Source organism: Microcebus murinus, chromosome 3 (assembly GCF_040939455.1).
Source record: "Microcebus murinus isolate Inina chromosome 3, M.murinus_Inina_mat1.0, whole genome shotgun sequence".
In the NCBI taxonomy this organism is placed as follows: domain Eukaryota; kingdom Metazoa; phylum Chordata; class Mammalia; order Primates; family Cheirogaleidae; genus Microcebus; species Microcebus murinus.
The window spans coordinates 29365271-29381201 of NC_134106.1; the positions used below are offsets into that span (position 1 = coordinate 29365271).

Consider the following 15931-nt stretch of genomic DNA (forward strand, 5'->3'; position numbering starts at 1 on the left):
ATTGTTTTTAGCCCATTATCACATTTGTAAGAAGTGATGAACTAGGCAAAACTTTTTTTCTTTGTAAAAGAAAGCCAGTTTCTAGGGCTGGCATTGGGAGTGAAGAGAAATAACAAGGTCCTAGAAAGTGATAGTTCTTTACCAGAAATCAGAAACCTGGGACAAATTTCAAAAGCTAGCAAGCAGTGTTTGGCAGTAGATTGAATCTCTGAAATGCATGATAAAGGATGAAGAGGAGCAATTTCTGGAAATAGACCTCAGTGAGTGGTGTGCAGGCAAATGTAAAATTGCACTTTCTAGGGCAATTGTGGTGCAGCAATTAGTGTTTGCAAAAACCTCAGGACTTCTCTCTTGCAGAAATTCAGAGTTTACTGTATTTCCATCCCTTTTTTTATAGGAGGCCCAGTAATGATATGTTGACCGAATAGCCTTTTAGACTTACAGCCATTAATGCTGACGGTCATTTGAGATGTCTTAAATCTCTGTTTAAGGCTTTAAGATTAAGTAAAATTCCTAGCATGTATCAATGGCTACTTGTATTAAACATTGTATATATTTTTTCCCCACTTATTTTTTATTTGTATATATCCATGAGGTACAAGTGCCATTTTGCTACATTGATATATTGCATTGTGGTGGAGTCAGGGCCTTCAGTGCACGTATCACTGAAGCCATGCACATTGTACTCACCAAGCAACCTGCCATCATCCACCACCCCCTCCACCCTTACCCTGCTCCTCTGAGTCTCCATTATCCAAACTCTATTTCCTTGTAGGATTCTTTTAACGTCCTAGGAGGAAATCATCTTGAATAGAGAAGACAGTGAGAAACTGGTGTCTCCAAGTAGAACTAGAAGTTGGGGCAATAGCCTACATCCAGGAGCTCTGAAACGGGGCAATAGGTCAGGGAGAAAACGTGGCTTCTTCTTAATCTGTTGTTTAAAAATACTTAGAATAGAAATGCACATACAGCCAGTCCATCAAGCTCCCAGGTGTCACTAAAGAAAACCTGTGGGATTGCCTTTCCCCATGTTCAAATCTGTCTGTCTATGAAGCTCTTTTTGTGTATGTGCAGAGCTTTCCCCCTTCAAGACATGTTTCTGTATTCTTAGTTATAACATGGGAAAAGGATAGCATTGACATAAATCCTGATTTTTCAAAAGTGACTTTCCTACGGATGAGAGTAGCTGTGACTTCAAGACAGGAAAATAGTAGGAGAAGGAAGAGGAGAAAGTGGGGGAGAAGTAGAGAAAGCTGGCTCTGTCCCCCTCATTTGCTGGGCAAGAGATCCGCAGTGCCCTCACAAGACGGGGCAGGCAGAAGCAGTTACACTCAGCCTCAGGACAGAATCTTTCGGCCATGAGTAGGAGAAGAGGGCTAGATAATTTAAGTCTACCACAAAACCAAGGAACAGAACAAGAGCAGAGAAGCGCTGCTTAAACTCTGAGAAAGCCACAGCAGCATGATGGGGTTTTGCAGACAGAAAGCTTCTCAGAAATGGGAGCCGCACCACACCAAGGCCCTGGAAGCAGATACACAGCATCTGCGTGAGGCATTCTGCCATCTTTAATGCTGAGAGACCCTGTCTGGTCTTGCCCCAGCAGCTCTGGTCTTAGAGTTGCTACTTTCCTCTGCCTGGACTTCATCTTCTAAATTGGCTGGGGAAACTGCCAGAGTTCTAAACTTCCTGCAACTTAGGTTGTTACAGAGAAGTCCCTGTGGTATGGAGGCCCCAGGGTGTTCCTCGTGGGAGCTCTCTCCTCCTGCGGTCCCAGCCCCAAGGCCCTTGGTGTACAGACAGATTGCCCTTGTAGTCCATCTTGGCAGGCTTGCCCTTCCTCCCATTCCTAGCATATTTGTTCACCGTGTCTCAGAGGGCGAGGCTCTGCCTGTGTGGGTGGGTAGCCTATCAGCACCTGGCTGGTGGACAGCACCACGGCCGCGCTATGACCAGAGCTTGCTCTTCTGACCTTTCCTGGCCACTCACTTATAAAGGGTTATTTTGGTTTGGTTTGTGTATTTAGCTTGATTGCATGATAAAAGAGCTTTGTAATCAAATAATTTTTCAGCTCAATTCTAAACAATTTTAAGTATTATGTAAGAGATTGAGTAACTATCAGGGGAAGATGCAGACTATAGACTGAAGGACAAGAAGGTTAGGATGATGAATGTGTGTCTTGAATTCCCCAGGAGACTGGGCTTCTGGCCCTGCCTGGACATTCATTACGTGCATGGCCCATAGGCAAGTCATTTGGCTTCTCCATTCCTTCATTCATATCTAAGAATTTCTGACTAAGAAAGCTTTTCTTCTCCTTTGACCAGAGCCCTGTAGGCAGAATCACTCCCACATTTGTATGCAAGAACATGCATGCTAATTCCTCTACTCTCTTGTAATTAGAGCTTCAAATCTCCACTTCATCTTTTTTTCATATTTTAATTGTAGGAAGGATTAGATTGACTTGTTGAAGATTCCGAGCTATAGAACATTTCAGAAGAAGCCTAGGCTTTCTGTTTAAAGTTTGTATGTACGGAAAATCTAGGCTCATTGGTGACTTAGGGTTTTCTATATATCATTGCTTTTTATTCAAATATCCAACATATTATAGTGTCTCTTACATGGTAGTTGATTATTAAATATTTGTGGAGTTAATGTATGAATAAGAGTCTCCCAGGTACTTATAAGAAATCAATGTAGAGCTTTAGTAAGAAGCACATATATTGCTTATTTGTTTCTCAAGTGATTCTTCAGAATGCTTTACTTTCACTCTTAAAAGGGCAAAATACTTCCACTATTCATTTTCTTAGGAAACTTGTTGCAGAGGTTTCTAGTTGTCTCCATCTTCATGTGTCATTCTTTTTCTCTTGCACAGATGTAAAACTGTATCTGCATGGCCACCACCATAAAGTCTGTATTTCTCAGACTCCCTGGCCGGTAGGTGTGGCCGTGTGACTGAGTCCTCGTCCACAAAGTGAGCAGAAGTAACAGTGCACCTTTTCACATCATGCTATTTGGAGTTGTGCCTTCCCCTACCCTTCTACCTGCTGGTTGGAATACTAAATGGACAAAGGCTACGCAGGAGGGATTGAGGGGCAAAAAGCTACAGGACACTTAGGCCCCTAGCAACTATGTGGAGCTCAATCCCCATCACATATGTCAAGTTAAGTTTTATGACACTCCTACTGCAAGTTAACAGAAATTCCCAGTCACTGGAGTGTGAATTTGTGAGAGCTGGTTCATCATAAATTATTTTGTCCTTTTAATTCATTCTGGTGAGGCTTATTTGTGGAATCATGGCCTTTGGCATATTTAAAAACAGAAGCTAATCCTGGAATATGGGAGCAGCACCAGCACTGAGCACAGTGTTCACTTTGGCAGCAGCCGTGACCTCCTCTTGCCTTAAAAGCCTCCAGAGTTTTCTGCTCCTTCTGTTATGCGCCTCTCTGAATTCTGTCTCAGGCCCGAGATACTGCGCCCCTTGTGGTTTGAGGCTGAGATTGTCTGGGACCACTATTGTTCAGGTCCATCAAGCTTGCTGCTATCCTCTTATACAAAGCCAGCTCTACTACGTATCTATAGAAAGGAGACAGAGAGGAAAGCAGCTTTTCCTAGGGGGAGGAGGGGAGGGGAGAGAGTCTCTTGCAGAGATTACAAGAGACTGAAGTTTTCAAGCACATATGGTCTAAGGCAGTGGTTCTCAAAGCATGGCACTGGACAGCGGAGCATCAGGAACCTGTGAATTTGTTAGAAATGTGCATCCTGAGGCCTCACCCCAGACCAACTGATTCAGCAGCAGGGTTGACATTCAGAAGTCTGTGCTTTACGAAGCACTTTAGCATGCTCAGTGTTTGAGAAGCAGTGGTCTTAAAGAGTGTTGGATACCCTGAAGGTGATAGTTACAGTGGACATGTCCTGATGGGGGTCCTGGGTCCAGAAAAACTTTGGCTAGAAGTAAAGGAGCAGATGAGGAATGAGGTTAAGAAGGATTCTCTCCAGAGAGAGTAGTTAAAATAAACTGGCAGTCTCGCGGGTCTCCTGAGAGGAGTCCAAATATTGTACTTCCTGTGTTTGGTACCAGGGGTGTATCTGGCCTTATCCTTCCGTTCCAGCACATCCCATCAGCCAGATGTGCAAAAGTTTCTTTGCACAACCCCTGTACAAGCTGTAATGTTTAAAGTGCTATTTTCAAAGTGGGGGAAAAGGTGCTGTAAACCCATGCTGGCTGTGATGAAAAGGGTGGACTTTTCCACCTACATCAGCTTGGGAGGATGAGCCCCACCCACCTCACCCTGGAAGATGACTTTGAACCAGGAGCCAAGCCCTTTAATGGCTATGAAGAAAAAAAAAGTTTAATTTCCATGTAAGGGCTACCAAGAACACAAGGACCTATTTAATAAATTATTTGTTGAAATGCCTTTTCCATTTTGGTAGTTGAAGTTTGAAAAATGTTTGGAGTACTATAATTATCATTTCTGGGAAAAAATACGCATTGCAGTATTTTTGTTTTTGCTACAGGTCAAGTTGTAGTTCAAGATGGAAAGTAAACACGTCCCTTTACTCAGCTGCAGCTCACATATTTGTAGTCTCTGGGTGCCCTCTTGGCAGTTGAGGCGGGGACACAAAGGACACAAAGACGGTATAGAAACACAGGGCCCTATCAGAGGCTTGCCCCAGTGCACGTCTGATTAGGAAGTTTGTGCTGCAGCTGAGAGAATGGTCCTTCCAGAAGGGTGCAGAGGCCTTGGTAGAGGGACTCATGAGAAGGAAGTGAGGCTGGGCTGCCCACCTTTGGGGAGGGGGTCTGCAGAAGCACTTTCTCACTCAGGAGGGCCTTAATGGTATTGGTGTAAATGTGGGGAGGTCTTTGTTTGTTTGCTTTTGGAGGCACTCATTACCATTATATACATCTTGTCAGTTTGCCAACTTTGTAAACACATCTTGAATGTAGAAATAGCTGGGGACGAATCTCCAGGGAAAGCTACCTGTTTAAGGCAGCTTCTTTCCTTTTCTCCAGAGAAAAAGCTTTTTGTTTTTATTTTAGGGAATCAATAAAGTAAGTAACGGAAGCTGACAAAGAAACAGCACTTGAGTGAAACTTTTGGCATGCTAAGATGACTGTGTGTATGGTACATGATAAGCTATGTGTGTGTGTGTGTGTGTTTCAACTTTACCATTATCAATACTAGCAAACATTTAATGATTATATCTGTGTTCTGGTACATCACATTAGGTATTAGGTTTAAAACAAAATGAGAACGAGAAAACACAAGGACCTAAGAGTACCATAGGTGGTGTGTGTGCGTACATACACAAACATATAAAATATGAAATGCTTTCTATACTTACATACTTTGTATTTGATATAATATAAAAGAAAATATATATTCTTTTACTCTCCAGAACAATCTTGTAGAATAAATACTTTTATGCCCTGTTGAACATATGAATGTAGCGAAGCTTCGTGAGATTAGGTGACTTGCTGAAGATCATAACAGAGCTAGAAGTGGCACGCACGTCACACACATGCTGAGGTCTGTCTGACTCAAAATCTAGACTCTTTCTAGTAATTAATGATAATAACAATCATAATATCAAGAGTTATCTATTGAACACTTAAATGTGACAGGCAGAGGGCTACTTTTAAAATATATTATCTGGGTTAAATTTTGTAACAATTCTGACTCAGAGAGGTTGAGAAACTTACCTAATATCACACCGCTAGTTGTAGAAGAGCCCAGATTTGAACATAGTTCTTCCCGGTTCTTAAACCTTTGTAGTGACCCAGGGCTATATTTACTCCCAGATAAAAAAGATTAAAAGTAGCTAAAGGGTTACCTCTGTTAAATGGCAAGTAAATGGTTCAAACAAACAGTTTGTCTTCAGTGAAAAATTAAAAAGAGGAAGAAGGGAGGAAGAGGCAGAAAAAAATAATAAGGAGCCAAAATATATTTTCAAAAATATATTTATAATTTTAGCCACATGGGTTTTTTCAGAATGGGCAAATGCTCGTGAGAACTACTAGCTGACCGGTTAAATAGCCTGCTTTTCTCTATTTTCTGCTGTTGTCGTCAGCAAGGACAGAATAGCAACAGCATGTTCTGCTGTACTCAGTACCTGTCATCCTTTATTCATGCTATTTAGGGCCCTCTCTTTATTCTTGATATATTATTTTCATTGCATAAATATAGTCACTTTCAGAAACCTCAGATCAACACATGATAAATCTTTGGAGTCCCTCCAAAGGATTTTTGAAATCCATATACCACCTCTGGGACTCAGGAATTTGTTGACAATATTTCTGATAGATAATACTCTTAGTTTACTGTTCCTTGTTTTTTTAACACTTTTTGCCGTACTACGCTACTAAAACTCTAGAGTGTTGACAAATACTGGAGTTTTAAAAGAACATGGCCAGCTGCTCCTTTAATTCAGCAAGCATTTGCTGGTCTTCCTCCAATGAGCAGGGACTCATCCTTGCAACTGATTGCACAGGAAGGGCTCCTAGGACTTCTGGCTGGCGTGTGTTCATAGAAGACATCCACAAGTGCTGGCCCCTCATTTTACAGAGGAGCACAAGCTCTTTCATTTTCATATATTTAAAATCTAACGTTATGTTTTATTTCAAATTGGGTGTTGTCATTACACGAAGGTAGAACCAAATTGCAGCATCCCTTCCTCAGAGGAGGGAAAACTGAAGTTTGGAAAGCAACCCACCCAAAGTCATAGAATCCCTCAGCAAAATAGAGGTTTTGTTTGTGTTCTATAATGGATGTTGCCTTCCGTTAAACGCCACCTGGGGATTTCTTCATTTCTAATGTTTATGTCTCTGACATTTTCAAGCTGTTGTTATAAAGAGTCTTCTTAATATGTTGTTGAGCTGACTGTACAAATTTAGTTCATTTAAGCTTTCCTCATTAGTCATTTGTCCCCTTCTCTAATAATCTTGATTCCTTTTTTGTGGGCTAGGATTTAATGGCAAAGTGGGGGTGAGGTATTCAGAGAAGACTAGTTTATTAGGTAAAATTAATCTTTTTGAACCCAATCTTGAGTTCTTTGTACATTTATCTAAATCATCCTTAGGCTTTATTTTATTGCCATGGTTGTTTTTTAATAAATTCATTGTAAGATTTTGAAATTTGTTATGGTGTATGAATATATAAATATAATTATTTGAATGGCAAATCTTTCTGGGAGTAAATTTAATGTTTTCCTGGTGTGAATTAACAGACGATGAAATAAAATATCTCTGGACTGAAAATTCTAGTAAACATTTGCAAAACTATGTTTTAAAATCCACATTTGGGATCTGGCTCTCCTGCTTCCCTTTTCTTTCTATCCCACCACCTACCATGAGAGGCAAATCCTGGAAGCCTCTCTCAGTTTTTTTTCCTCCTCCCAGGAAGCACTGACCTTTTCCAGGAAGATTCTAGAAAAGACTGGTTGGATCCGATTTTCTAAGAATTAAAGCAGCTTTAAATCCTTTGGGAGTGTGGAGGCTGGGGTGGTGAGATCCTTAAGAATAGTAAGTCAACATTGCACATTGGAGTCACCTGGGAGACTTTAAAAATACTGATATCGGTATCCCACTTTCCAGTAATTCCAATTTAATTGGTCTGGGATGTACTCTGAGCTTCAAGATTTTTACTCTTGGTTGGGGGAGGATTCTAGTCGCAGCTGGGGTTAAGAATCATTATTCTAGCACTAAGGTTCTCAAACCATGGTGTGTGCCTGAGAATCACCTGGAGGGTTTGTTCAAGCACAGCTTGCTGGGCCCTATACCCAGAGTTTCTGACCTTGTAGGTCTGGTGTGAGGCCTTAGCATTTGTATTTCAAGCAAGTTCCTAGGAGACGCTTGATGCTGCTGGCCCCAGAATCACTGTTTGACAACCACCGCTCCAGAGCTGTTCGTCTCAACTGTACTATGCATCTTGCTAAAAATGCGCATTCTGATTCTACAGGCCTGGCATGAGGTCTACGTTTCTGCACTTCCAACAGGCTCCCATGTGATGCTGAGGGTCCTCCTGGTCCAGGAGCCATGCTTTGAGTAGCAAAACTCTAAAGCATTATTACCAACCCAATTCGTTAACATCCTGAGGGCAGAAAAGATGTGTGGTCCAGTGGGGCTCAGCATACAGCTTAGACCACTTGGTAGATGGCAGAGATCTGGAGGCCTCAGTGCTGCTTTGGCACTTGGCCAACTCCTGTTTTGCCAGGATGTTTGAACTGCCCTTGGCAAAGCTGTAGTGTCAATAGGGAACTTCATTGTAAAGGGCAGTGGTTCTCAGCCTTAATCGCACAATGGAATCACCCTGGGAGCTATTGAAACAAATACTAATGGCCAGGCCCCTCCCCCAGAAATTCTGATTTAATTGGTTTTAGGTGGGATCCAGACAGTGGTATTTTTAAAGGCTTTGTGAGTGGTTCTAATACACAGCCAGGGTTGAGAACCACTGAATTAAAGTATCACACATTGCAGTTTACAGAGTACTTGAATTTTTTCCTTTTATATTTGGCTAAGTTACATTCCACTGTGATGCAAACTAACTTTATTAGGTAATTGAAAACAATTTAAAATGACATTTTTAACAAATCACCAAGGAAAGTGGATTTCTTCGCTGTTAAATGCTAAAGTCAGAGTCAAAGAAAGTGCTGGGAAAGTATGGTGGGTGTTTCTGAACGAGCTGAAATATGAAATATTTCTGGGACTGTATCAACAAGTCTAATTTTTTCCCCTTGGGGTTATGATTGTGCAGAACAAGTCTTCACGGCAAAGCTTGCCAAAAAAGGTTATGATAAAATCATGGAATGTGAATGAAAAGAATTCACAGTGTAACTTTAAAGAAGTCAGTTCCTAAATTTAAAAATTTAGAGATGACATATGTATTGCATTTGTAATAGATGTTTTCAGAACAAAATAATGCTGAATGTAAGAAAGTTTCTCTTTTGAGCTGATGATGTCTCCAAGGCCAAGCGTCAAAGCAAATAGGACAGTCAACAAGAAAAGTGATAAGGATACATTGGAGACCCCGAACCTCTTTATCTTTGCAAAATAATATTTTTTTCCTATATTTGAGCAAAAATGTAGCCATTGACTAAACATACAAATAACCAGAAATGCTGACCAGGAAAACTCAAGCTCCTTTTGCTTTTGGCATTATGAACTAGTAGGAAAATTGTGGGCTTTGGCAGCTCTGCCTCTTGCTTTGTGACCTTGGCCAAGTGTCATATCCTCTCTGGGTCTGTCTTATCATCTGTCACATATGGATGATGATGTAATCTCTTCTTCGCACAGCAGTACCAAGGTGCATGAGAATGAGTAGAGGCATACCTCATGCATAGGAGGTGCTCAGTTAGGAGAGATTTCTTTAATTTCTCTAGCATGACCGTGAGAATTAGATCCTTAATAGGAAACATTATCTATCAAAATATTTTTCTTACAAGTCTTTATTGCTATTTTCTACCTATTAATTATACCAGTTTAAATTTCTCCTTAATAGTTATGGAGTTTATGTTTCTACTTGGAAAGTTAGACTCCTTCTCGGCTTAGAGCCTTTATTCTTGCTGTTCCCATGTCTGGGACGCTCTTGCCCTGTCATTTTCATGCTTTCTCCTTTCATTCCAGTCCCTGTCCAGAGAAGCCTTCCCTCTCTAACCTGGTGAATGTGGCTCGCCCGTGTCACAGAATGTGCCCACATTCATCACCTCCTGGCATCGTGCTTTGTACTTCTCTGTTTATTGTCTATCTCCCCCGGAATTGTAATTCCAGGGATTTGTCTCCCTGTACTACCAAGTGGTCAAGGGCCTCTGTGATTCCCTGAGCTGATGGCCACAGACACTACAGGACTTCAGGTTATAAGACACACCAGAGAGAGGTGTGGGGACAGCAATGACCCCGGAGTCTTCCTCTCTGGGCTCGGTGCTCTACCTACTAAATTCTGATAAAGTGTAATCCAGATTTTCAATCTTTTGAATTCTCTGAAGTAGCCGGGCTTCCCAAGGATTGCCTCAGAATGTGTCTGTGAGAGAGAGAGACAGACAGACAGACAGACAGACAGGGAGAGAATTAGATAGACCTGAGGAAAGAACAGAGCAGCTGGTAGCATCAGCTTTTTGTAGTTGACTATCTATAAATTTTACTCGTCCACTTTATGCTTCCTGTTTTCCATTAATACCTGTACAGCATATCTGTTGTTATTGAATGTTATTAAATGACCATTTCAAGAAACAGAAGGAAGATTTCAGATGTGTGGAACTCTACAAAATTTAAATAGAAATAGTGAGAATCTTCCAGTATAATGTTTATCTTTGTTTCCTCTTCCCATCAGTAGTTTTTCATTTGCCTGTGTGTTTTATTTAAATCTGTGTTTAAGCAGAAAACTCTTGAATGCATTTGCTATTTGTCGATCATGATTGTACTTTCTCTGCTGACATACGAACTTGCAGATGCTCTAGAAATAGCTAAGATCCAGTCACATAGGTTAAAATAACTAGGATTGATAGAAACTTTACATTATTATTATAAAATTACTTTTTACTAGATGAGTTTGTCAATATTTTAAGCACTAACCTCTTAAAGGAAGGTTGTTAATATTATGAAACCAGCTTATTTTCCCTTAATTGCTTCTGTTGCAAGTGTTGTTGTCACTTTAGTTTTTATATAGCTGGGGCAGGTTTTATTTATTTATTTTTTTAATGCCAGTTGCAATGTTGTCAGTGCAATCAGACTTAAAAGCTTCTTAAGTATTATATATAGATTTGTTAGACACCATAGGGAAGGAGTCAGGAGAGACTTCTTTTCAAATAGATAAAATCAAAAATTCAAAAGTAATATCAGAAAGCCCTTCTAATTGTTAGAAAATTCATGGTGTGGTTATTGTTTTCTCCTTATTTTCTCCATAGAAGAAAGATGGAAACAAAACATAGATAAATAAATGAAATCTACTGGGAGAATTTGTTTAGAATAGAAAAAGGCTGAGAAGGTATCAGAAAAACAATTCCTGTTGCTATGGTAACCATATTGAGTTTAAGTGACAAGCAGATGAGTGGTTGGGGGAGGGGAAGATGCTGGTGAGGGTTCCAGGTTATCTATGGAAAGCTGAATAGAGTGTTGAAAGAAGAGAAAGATAAATCTAAGAATGTTAACAATTACAAAATAAGAACAAAGAGATTTTAGAAATCTGAATTCTTTGAAAGCATAATTTTACAACTTGCCAAGTCAGTATAATAGGCTTGAATCATATGCTTGCGAGTCATGAAGTTAACAATACAGCTTTGAAAAAAAAAGTAAAAACTGTTAGCAATACAAAGTTACTGGCTCATAGTGGAAGATTTTTACAGATTCCTCTTGGAAAGCAGATGAAAAACGTGAGTTATAAGGTGATCTGAGTGTCTTAAGTGAGAGGCTTGATGCAGTAGATACGCAAGTTTGTACATAATAAACAGAGGATACATGTTCTTTTCAAATATCCATCTAATTTTTAAATTGGCCATAAGGCTACACACGTGTGCCAGTGAACACAAACAAATAGGAAAAACTCAAGAAGTTTAACAAAAGTAGAAAAATGTATAGCCTACATTCTCTGGCAACAAGGCAGTAGAACTATAAATTAAAATCAAAAGGAAAGCCTCCCGAAATCTACATATGCAGAAATTTAATGCCTCTCTTCTATAATGCCTCTCTTCTTAAAAGTCTTTAAAGAGGAAATCAAAGTTGAAATATAGACTTATTTAGAAATAAGTTGCATTGAGAGCATATCAAAAATTAGAATAGAACCAAAACAATATTTGACTAAAGTATTAAAGTCATAATTAAAATTGTTTGTACTTCTAAGAAAACAAAGGAATAGAAGTGAACTAAGCATTAATCTTAAAACACTAGAGGAAAACTAACAAAATCATTCGAAAGACAAGGAAAGAGATTCAAAAACTTAAAAGAACTGATGAACACATAAATCACAAAAAAGAAAGATTGGTAAATAAAGTCTGAGATGAATTTGAAAATCTAGATAAATTATATGCTCTTTACTAAAATATAAGTTAGTAAAAATGATTCTAAAAAAGGTAGGACACCTGAATAATAACCAAAGAAAAAAATCTGTTTTCTTCCCCCCCCCTTTAAAAAAAATTCCAAGTTATATAGTTTCACAGGAGGGCTGTATGAAAACATCAAAGAATAGGTAATTCCTGTGTTATTTCAGTGATTTTCCAGTAGAGAAAGAGTATGCTAAACAGCTCATTGAAAGAGTTAGTATAACTCTGAAACTAAGATTGGAAAAGGCCAGCACAAAAAAATAAATAAATAGAGGAGGGAGAACTAAAGACTAATATTACTCAAGTTTATAAATTTAAAAATGTTTAAATGTTGGCAAGTCAAATCCAACAGGATCTTTTTAAAAAAAGAGTTTATTCTCAGAACACCAGGATGGTTTAAAATCTTAACTGATTATATTAATAAAGAGAAAGCCAGTATGATCATCTTGAGAAAAGTTGAAAAAGCATTTAATAAGATTTAACCTTCATTTTTAACATTGTTAGATCCCCACAAACTCTGAAACTCGGATCTACTTATGGATCAGACTGTGTCTCTGGTAGCCTAGCCTAGCCCACTTGTATTACAAAGGCAACTCTTAAGACATAAGTCTCTTAGGCTTGAACTGCAAAAACACATGTCAAGAGGTGAGACTGTTGGCACTATCAAAAAGAAAGCGAAATAACTAGGAAGATCTAGTTTGTTGGGTTTTAATGGAAACATGTTTAATTGAAGCATATGCTTGAAAATTCTGATTATACATAGCGAATATTTTGTAGAATAAGAATGTAATAAGATGTGATACAAAATAAGTTAATTACAGCAAACTAAGAAGAGTGGCAATTAAGTGTTATTTGCAGTTAAAGTCACCGAGCTTTTCTTAATTATAAAACAATGTGTTTGCCAGATAAGCAGTCTACTGAAAGTACTTTACAAACTCCAACTTAATTCCCATACAGTCAAGATTCACCTTCTTTTCCTCAGCTCTTTGATTTATTCCACCCCACACTGATGGGGAGCTGAGAATGGAATTCTTCATAGCTTAATCATGTTCTCTTCTCACGGTAGTTCCTTGGGGTTATACTAGGGAAGTAGGGTAGACGGATCCTCTAAAACTAGAAGTAGTTCCTGTTTGACCCAGGCGCCTGTGGCATGCAGGTTCTGTAGGTGCAATGAGACAAGGCTGGCTAAGCGGGAGCCGAGATAGATCCAGCTAAGCTGGATAGTTTTAACAGAAACCACAGCTCTGATCAGGGAAGAAGCTGAGGCCAGAGAAATCAATTAAGGGCAAATGAAGGGCAAGGACAAGATTGAACACAAACAGCACTGGTGATTCCTGGGACAGGAGGTATGTTATTACAGGAGCGCACAGCCGGAACCAGATGGGCCAGGTTCAAAACCCTCACATCACCATTTACTTGCCGTAGGATCTTGCGCAAATAACTTGACCCGTGTTAACCAAAGTTTCATCATCTATAAAATGGAGCAAATAATAACTCACCTGGCGTTATTCTGACATGAGCACATGGCGCATGTGTTAGTGAAATCTGCTCTTAGAACCAAGGCTGTTTAACTTTCCACTCTGCTTTAAGCTGCGTGTTGGATATTGACATGTTGACGGTGGCCAGGAGGGAGGGCAGAGGCCTGCAGTTAAATGTTGCCTCTGACTGAGGCACAGGTGCCGTGAAGCAGCATTCCATCCAACAGGAAGTCAGAGGGCGTTCATAAGTTAAGTCCACATGAGCTGACCACCTCTTCTCATCTCCGTCTCTAACACCCCCTCTACCCAGCTGTGGTAAATGGTACATGTGTCTGGCTTCCCACATATTCTTTCTTTCCAAATGCTTTTCCAGCCTCCTCCCGTGTCTCCTCTGTCCCCAGATGTCCTGCGCCTTCCTGTGTTGCCCAGGACCCCAAAATTCTGTTACTCCAAGGAGGGGACTGTTTTTCTGCATTAATTCCCTTCCTCCTCCTGCATAATCAAAGCTGTAACTTATCTCATAGTGAAGGCCACAGTCTTTAAAATGGCCTGAGGGGCTCTGAGTGATCAGGCGCTGCTGTTTCCGTCCTCACCTCGTCTCCTGTTCCGCTGCTGTTCACCCTGCTCTTGCCACTCTGACCTCCTTACTCTTCCCTGGGACCCATGGGCATGTGTCAGCTGTTCCTTCTGCTAGTCAGGCGTCCTCAAACTACTACGGCCTGTGGGCCACATGCAGATGTTTTTGCTCATTTGTTTTTTTACTTCAAAATAAGATATGTGCAATGTGCATAGGAATTTGTTCATAGCTTTTTTTTTAAACTATAGTCTGGCCCTCCAATGGTCTGCGGGACAGTGAACTGGCCCCCTGTTTAAAAAGTTTGAGGACCCCTGTGCTAGATGCTCCTCTCCCAGCTGTCCCCATGGCTCGCCCCCTCCCAACTTCCAGTCTCTGTTCAGCCGTCAGCTGCTCGGTCATGCCCATTCTGACCAAACCAGAACTGCCCTCCTCCTTCCAGGTACTCCACTTCCCCCATAGCACTCATCATCCTTTACTTATAACTTGCTTATTTATGATGCTGATTGTTTATTTTCCTTCACCCTCCACTACCATATAAACTAATGAGGACAGGAATCCCAAGCTGCTGGAACAGCAGGGGCTCCGTCATATGTTTGAATGAATTTACTAGAACTATGAGTAGTAGGGATCTCCTATAGGATCTCTCATACGATCTCCTATGTCATAATTAGGCAAGGAATAGTTAGAAAAGGAAGATGAAAGAGCAATCAAGGTCAAAAATGGCTGGAGGAGCAGCTGTGGTTTTGGAAAGAGATCTACTTTGGTGATATCAAGATCTGAGTGAACTGGAAGTGAGGGCCCTGGATTCTTGCTTTAATTTTACTGCTGACCTTAGGCAGGTCACTTGATTCTTGGGCCTCAGGTTCTTTATCTGCAAAATGAGGAGACTAAACTAGGTGACCTCTTGGGTCCAACCCTACTATGCACTTCTGTGTTTGGGTTTTGCTTTAGGGAAGACATTTACTTATGGAAATGTACCCCAGTGTTACATGCCCCATTTTCACTCAACATTTTCTGAACTCCCAGAACCTGCCACCAAAGGTCATGGGCTGTGATGATAAACTTTTGGTTCATATCAGTTTTTTCTGCAAGAACCTTATGTTGATTTAGATCTCTTAACAACTTAAACGAAGAAACTGAGCTGTGGACTGGATTCTGGAAGCTAGGGCTTTGCTACCCAATCCTAAAATCTTTGGGTAATACCCACCTTGCTTTATTTTTCGCCATCTCTAAAATTAGGGTATAGCCAATAGGTCAAGCAGATAATACTGGAGAAAGGGTTACATTTGATGGATCTCTGTTAGAGATAGAAACACACCAGGTGTCATGAGAGTTTGGCTCCTTATCCATCTTGCTAAGCAGCCACATCATAGAATCATATAATCTTCATAAGTTCATCTCAGGGAAAGCCAGAGTTTGGAGGTAGACTTCTTCCTTGTAGAGTATCTTGTACATTATGTCCAGTCCCTGAAGTAGCTATGGTTTATTTGTGGGTCTCTAGTGTTTAAATATACACTGTTTTCAAAGAGCAGTCCTTAAAACTCTTTTGAATTCAGAGATCTTTCAGTTAGTCACTGACTGTGTCCAATTTTCAGATTCTCCGTTTCACGGATACATCTCCCCCTTGCCTTTCTTCACTCTGGTCATTGCACTAGACATTGATTGCTCAGCACAGGTGAGCAGGAAGACTGAGAAGAAGGGAGCTTCAGGGTCATATTTGGTGTGATAGGCAGATCTTGGGTGAGATTTTCCTTGTTGGCTCAACTAGGTCTGAGGCTTTCACCAGGTTTCTTTCTCTGCCCTTCTCTTCGGTTAGTAAATAGATCATCAGGACTGTCTGTGCTTCTGA

General features: G+C 40.3%; 1 protein-coding gene across 4 annotated transcripts in view; it reads left to right on the forward strand.

Moving 5' to 3' along the window:
- The window catches only part of CRIM1 (cysteine rich transmembrane BMP regulator 1), a 194070-nt gene that overhangs the window by 69677 nt on the left and 108462 nt on the right, over positions 1-15931 (forward strand). The window lies entirely within an intron of this gene.